Consider the following 7,207-nt stretch of genomic DNA (forward strand, 5'->3'; position numbering starts at 1 on the left):
AGCGTTATGAAAATTATAGAAGGGGTACACATACGTCAAAAGTTTGGGAAACACTGGATGAAGGTATCACATATTTGTCCTCATCCCCCCATTCCCATCCCAAACCCCTCCCCACACATGCCCCCGACCCCTGTTGTCCATGGCCACTGGCTAGGCCCATATGCCTGCACACAAGGCCTTTGGTTGATCTCTCCCCCTTATCCCCACCCTCCCCTACCTTCCCTCTGAGGTTTGAGAGTCTGATCTCTGCTTCTCTTTCTCTGGGTTTGTTCTTGTTCATCAGTCTATGTCGTTCGTCATTTCCACTAGATGCATGAGATCATGTGATGATAGAAATACACTTATAGAACCGAGAATGAGACAAGCCATAATGCTTATGCTGAGAGGCAAATTAATCCGTCTGTAGTGAGTTCCTTTCTGGGCCAACAGTTCTTTTGAGTCCCAATTTCAATGTCAAACAGTTCCTTATGTGTATATGTCAGCCATGGTATTTCAGATCTGGTTGATGGACAAATGGTGGTGCAGGTCGGACTCTCTGGTTTGTTCCTGGGCAGCCTGCAGTGATGCACAGCAGCTGACCACTAGCATGGCGAGGCGTGTCAGCTACATTTTAAGGCCAGCTTTCAGCATACAATCCCAGCTGCTGCTGGCCTAACATCCGCAGTGGTTAAGAGGATCACACCTAATTTATAATTCCAAAACAGCACATGCAACGTTTAGCTCTGACCTTCCCGCTCGGTATTCTCATCTGATGAAGGGGCAGGGAAATCCTCAAGTGAAGGCCTTTCTTTTTAAAGCCATTTGTAGCGCAGCTTCTGGCCACCTGGCCTGGGCTGCTGCTGGTGAGATGGTCACTGGGTGAGTTTGGAACTTGTCCTGCAAAGCTCTGGTGGAGCTGTCCCCTTGGAGAAGCCCTGGGTGTGCAGACATGGGGTTCACGGAGGCCTGCCCTGTGTGCTGGCTTCAGTCTCCTGCAAAGCTTCCTGGTAGCCTGCGGTCCTGCAGGAAGTACCTGCTCTGAACTTAGCATATGCCTTCAACCTGAAACAAATGAGGCTCTCAGGCCCAGAAAATAGTTTTCAAACTGGGAAAAGTATGTTTTCCTCCTCCTTCCAATTAATTGCCTCTGTATTTTATTTATTTTGACTGTATATGTCAGTAAGTAGTCTGCATCTCTTCTTTTATTGCAGTGCTTCTTAAAACCTCTTCCGGGTGTCCCATGGTTGGATCTTGGATGGCCTCTTAAAATACTAAAATATTCTTATAAAAACTTACTCATTCAGCAAAATGTTGAATATTGAAGGAACCAGGGGAACAAAAGCAGCTCTTCCTTTTGTGGGTGTATCATACACTTCCTCACCTTCTTAGGTGGCTGCTGAGAATGGTTTCCCTGATGCCTCAGGGTCATTGTTACCGTAGAATCCAGAGCAAGAGGTGGCTGGCAACCGTGAGGAAGCGAGGGATGTGATTTCCCGTGGCCACTGTAGCTTTAATCATCTCGTTCTCTGTGGTGTCAGAAAAGAAGATCCAATTCTCTTGGTTTTGAACTTGAACCTCCTCCTTACTTCCTGTCCGTAGGTGCTTATTTGCTCAGGATTAGATAAGAGAACATCTAAAACGGGTAGCTCAGTGCCCAGGAAAGGACACATCCAGGAGATGGTTACTTTTCCTCCCAGGCCAGGGCTCTGTCTTTGCTGTAATCCTGTGTGCCCTCAAATCCCCTGCAAAGCTTTTCGCCTCGGGGTTAAGTGCTTGAAGGTTCCTCCCTTACAAAATCGCAGGCTGTGTTTTGATGAGGGACCCAAGGGCCTCTGTTCTGGGGCCTGGGCTCTTGGATGGTTTAAACTGGCATATATGTGACCTCGGAATAAGAAAAGCGTTGTATTAGGAAATGTCTTAAACGGCAGGAAAACCAGAAGGAGAAACGGTGGGAGTAAACGTGGCATGCTTTTTCCCCTCTGGGGAGAGGGCGGAGCTGCACTGGAACCCGAAGCATTTCTCTGGGAAGAGCCTGAATCTGCTCCTACAGATGCGTCTGCCCTTCCCCCGGGCCAGGCAGGTGCGTGGTTATCAGCCCAGCGTGGCCTGCACCGTCTCCCAGGACCCATGTGGCTTTGACAGTTTCCTGTTAGTAAGCCACTTGACTGTGGGCAGGTGAATCCTTCTCAACCACACTTAACGTCCTGGCAGAGGAGATTCCCGGCTCTATTTCAGGGGGGCCGGGAGGATGAAATGTTCACATAGGATAGTGACCAGATTATAAGCGTCAACAGGAGAAAGTCAGGTGTATACTGGCTGTTGTGTACAGTTGCAGCGAAGACAGTAGGCTTGCGGAAAGTCATTTTTGGATTTGGGCAGCTGGAGCTCATACAGAGGGGACCTCCAGTAGGACAGTAAAGATCTTGTAAGTCCTTGGTTTAATGCAAAAGCCCTGTGTGGATCCCACGTGCAGCAGGATTTTCCCCCTAAGGCGGAGCTTCAAAAGCAGTTAATATAACACTGAGTGGCTAGATTATTATGATCTCTGAACAAATAATAATCTGGCCACTCAGTGTGTATGTATATATATAATATGTAATATGTAATGTGTAATATATCAGAGGCCCAGTGCATAAATTCGTGCTCTTTTTCCTTTGTGGGAGAAGCTGGTAAATACATTATTTTGTTTTTATCTAGCTTTGGGTAGTCCTCAGAATTTGGTCCTCTTATCCTTAAACCGCACTCCATTGCAGATAATTAGAACATAAGAGTCAGCGGTGTTACTAATTTTCTAAGTAGGTTAAACAGATGGCAGAGTGGAAGTTTTTGCCAAGAAATCTTGGGCTGGCAAAGCAGGATGGGGGTGTTGGGTGGGGAGACGGTGGGCCTGGGTTTTAAAGCCACACTCCGATTCAGGAGGGAGCAGAGTAACCCCCAGAATGTTCACTGGCCTCCAGGCATTGAGTGGGGCTCTCATCCCTCCTGTCCCCAAAGAGCTTATAGACAAGCTAGAGGCCCGGTGCACAAAGATTCCTGCAAGAGTAGGCCTTCCTTCCCCTGGCTGCCAGCTCCGGCTTCCCTCCAGCACCAGGACCTGGGCTGCTTCGCTCCGGCTGCTGCCACCACCCACCGGGGGCATGCTCTGAGCCACACCGCACAGCTGCTCGCAGCACGTCCCACTCCTGGTGTGTGTGTGTGTCCACTGCGGTGGGGGCAGCACGCAGTCCCCTCCCGCCTGTCTGCACACGCAGTTCCTCCTGAGTGGTCCTGATGCAGCCCCCTCCAGCTGGTGCCCGGAAATGCTGGCGCACCAGTGACGGTTTGTTCCACTGATGTTGAGAGCTATTGAGTGGGAACCGGACAGGGCTTCTGCATTAGATGCCCGGCTAATTTGCATATTACCTGTATATAGATATAGATATATAGATATAGATAGATAGATATAGATAGATAGATAGATAGATAGATAGATATAGATTTAGATCTAGATAGATAGATGTAGATAGATATAAATGTAGATACCTCTAGATACAGATATAGAAACAGATACAGATAGATATAGATATAAATATAGATATACCGTAGATAAATAGATATAGGTAAAAGTATAGATATAGATATAGATATACCATAAATAAATAGATATAGGTATAGGTATAGATATAGATATAGATATAGATATAGATATAGATATAGATATAGATATAGATATGGATATGGATATGGATATAGATACATGAGAAAAAACCAAGTCACAGCATCCCTGAGAGCAGTGAACTGTGTGCTTGTGGCCACCCTCTGCCGGGAGAAAGCCTCACAGTCACTCTGCTTCCCGGGGAGTGAGGGCCGGAGTGGGTGTTCTAGCAGCAGGAGAATTACAGACTCTGCGTGTGAGCAAGGATGGGGCTATGCTAACATTTCATCTTAATTTCTCATCGAGCATTAAAGCTCGTCCCATCCAAGGTCACACAGCACCTCAGCCGGAGCCTTTGCTGCCACCCCAGGCACTGATCCTGTCGGTCTGTGGGTTTCCAGACGGCTTCTCTCCCTGAAGGGTTCCTCCACCTTCCCTCTGCCCACCTCTGTGCTGAAGGTCACCGTCACCTCCATCCGGCCGTGGACCTCTCTCCTCCATGTCTGTGGAGCCTTTCATCTCACGGCTGGCTCAGCGTGTCTTGTTTGGAGGGCTCACTGCGAGTTCTTTTTAATTGTGGGGAGGAGGATAAAACACAAGTAAAGGAAGTCAGACAAGACACTACACCTTGAAGTGTTTGGCTTTCGCTTCCCTTTGAGGCTCTGTCAGCCAAGACAACACATTTCCTTTTGGCTGGACAGCCGTGCAGAGAGGTCAGTGGTCTCATGCATGTTAAGTCCACAGCCCTTTGTGATCTGATGCCTCCCGCTACGCAGCACAGGCGTGTTTCCAGGGCTCGCTCTGCACTCTCTTGTTCGCTCCCAGCCCGGGAGCCGGCCAGTCCTGCAGGGCTGGCCCCTGCGACTTCCCCTGTGTGAGGAGCCAGGCTTCCCGGGGGCAGATCCACTCCCAGGCTAAGGCTGCAGGCAGGTGGCAGTCAGGGAGAGTAGAGAGAGGTTTGCTGCAGGACTGCTTTGATGCCCAAAGGGGTAATCCTGGATTTTTTTTGACCCACCCCTCAGCATTGGTTAGAGAGGAGGTTTGGGCTGTGAGGGGACATGGGACCCATGGGCTCACGGTGGGTTCTGTCCCAGCCTGAGGCAGGGCCTCAGAGCCTCAGCACCTAGAACCCCCTGGGAAGGCCTGGGAGAGGGGAAGTTTTTGTCAAGAAATCTTGGGCTGGCAAAGCAGGGTGGGGGTGGTGGGTGGGGAGACGGTGTGCCACACTCCAATTCAGGAGGAAGAGGAGGAGGGAGCAGAGTAACCCCCAGAATGTTCACTGGCCTCCAGGAACATTCGGAGCACGTGGTGAGACAGCCGCTGGTAAAGAACGTTGGCAGGGGAGAAGAGGCTGTGGATGGAGCCGTGGGGAAGCAGGACTGCAAGCCATTAGCTCAGAAGGGAAGGCTTAAGATGCTAAAACACCTCGTGCATTCGAGATCCTAAGATGATAGAAGTCGGGATGAGCTGGGTTTGAATTTCTTCCTAATAAACATTGTTAGGAGCCCACAGCATTTCACTATTTGGGCAAAAAGAGGTTTTCATGAAGAACCTGCCTTTTCTTCACTGGGTTTTACTCTTTCACTGCATTGTTCTCTTCTGAAATGTATCGAGTTAAGAAGGACTGGCACAGAAAAATTTGAAATGAATTGTACTCTTAAATATTTTGGTTAGCCAGTTCCACCAGCATCCAACCATGTATGACTGCGGAGTCAGATTTGGGCGTTTTGATAATGGGGTGACTTTAAATCATCCAGATTACCTCCAGCTCTTGTCTGGGTGCTCCTTTTCCTGCTTCCGCCCTGGATCCTTTAGCGGGAATTCTGCTCAGCAGGGAGAAGAGCGTTTAGAAGAGTGATGGAGATCCTATCTGCTCTCCACCTCATTTCTGTCAGAGGAAGAGCCAGGCCTTCAGCATGGACCTGGTGGTCACATGGTCTGATTCTCATGATGTCAGACTTCCTCTGGGTCCTGTCTTCCCTCTGCTCTGTGTCTGTTTCCTTGGGACCCAGGGAACTCTCTGCCCCCACAGGGCATGTGTATTGGTTGCCATTCCTCTTGTCTAGATGTGGCTGACTCATGACTCCTTTAAGACGTGTTTGAATATCGTCTTCCCAGCGAGGACAGCCCAACTAAAATTGCAGCCTGCTTCGCCCTCCCCTAATCTTGATCTCTTTCTCATCTCAATTTCTTTTCAGAGTGTTCTAATATATTGTTACTAGAGGCCGATACACGAAGATTCTTGCAAGAACGGGCCATCTTCCCCTGGCTGCCGGCACCGCCTTCGCTCAGGCGGGAGCTGAGGCCTGGAGTGGCTGGGGGCGGTATAGAACACCCAGCGCCCACATATGCAAATTAACCCACCATCTTTGCTGGGTCAATTTGCATACTTACTCTTGATTGGCTGATGGAGGAAATGATGGGCTGCACAGAAGGGCCTTTCCAACAGCTGTGGTGGGGGCTGCGTTTTAGATTTAACTTGGGAAACTTAAAGATTTAGGGGTGATTCAAGCACTGGAGTGACCGTAGCAGCAAATGTCCTCCCTACCAAGAAGGAGGGGCAGGGGCTGCGGGTCTTGGGGTGCCTGGATGGGACGGGATTGGACATCCACTGCCTCTGCTGGGAACCCAGCAGGAGCCAGAGGACCAGAGCACGTGGTGAGACAGCCGCTGATAAGGAATGCCCGGAGGGGAGGAGAGGCTGTGGATGGAGCCGTGGGGAAGCAGGACTGCGAGCCATTAGCTCAGAAGGGAAGGCTTAAGATGCTAAAACACGTCGTGCATTCGAGATCCTAAGAGGATAAAACCTCGACGTGGAGGCGAAGTTTACTCCTCACAGATCTTCCTCTGCTCTGCACATCATCCGCTTACAGTGCCCTGGTGCATGGATAAGAACTTCCTGCCTGCCTGCTGGTTGTCATGGAAACCTGCATCAGCACCCACCTGCACTGGGCTGGAGGCTGTGTGAGTGGCAGGGGGAGGCTTTTGTTCGGAAGAAACCCACGGGGACTCTCCGTGCCTCTCAGTTCAGGGCTCTCACAGGCTCTTTTACAAACACCAGGCAGGTGTGTTCCCTCCCTGGGGCCTCCATCCTGCCAGGCCAGGGCTCCATCATCGATGGCAACCCCGGGTTCCTCCAGGAAGACAGAGAAACCAGAGGCAGGCCTTCCGAGGGTGGGGTGACCTGTGTGTCTAAGCCCCGGTGCTGGGATCCCCCACCGGCCCTGTGAGTGGTCTGTGCGGAACGGGAAGGCTGCCCCCTGTAGGCGCCACTGTGCACTGTGCCTGGGTCACCCTGCACCTGTGGCGGACCCCCAGTTCTTATGGGAAGGAGGGGACTGACCCCGCTCCCCTGACCTTCTGAACTGGAGGCAGTCTGGGAGCTCTGGCATTGACGAGACCCCTGCGGCTGTGAATGGAGTAGTGCAGCGGTCAGGAAACTCCTTAGTCCACAGAGCCAAATATCAACAGCACAACGATTGAAATTTCTTTGGAGAGCCACATTTTTTAAACTTCTAACGCCACTTCTTCAAAATACTCGCCTAGCCCATGGTATTTTGTGGAAGAGCCACACTCTAGGGGCCAAAGAGCCAC

General features: G+C 50.5%; 1 protein-coding gene across 2 annotated transcripts in view; it reads left to right on the forward strand.

Moving 5' to 3' along the window:
• NEIL3 (nei like DNA glycosylase 3) overlaps positions 1-7,207 on the forward strand; it is a 35,762-nt gene that overhangs the window by 754 nt on the left and 27,801 nt on the right. The window lies entirely within an intron of this gene.

Source organism: Pipistrellus hanaki (genome assembly GCF_964339955.1).
Source record: "Pipistrellus hanaki genome assembly, chromosome: 3".
Lineage (NCBI taxonomy): Eukaryota > Metazoa > Chordata > Mammalia > Chiroptera > Vespertilionidae > Pipistrellus > Pipistrellus hanaki.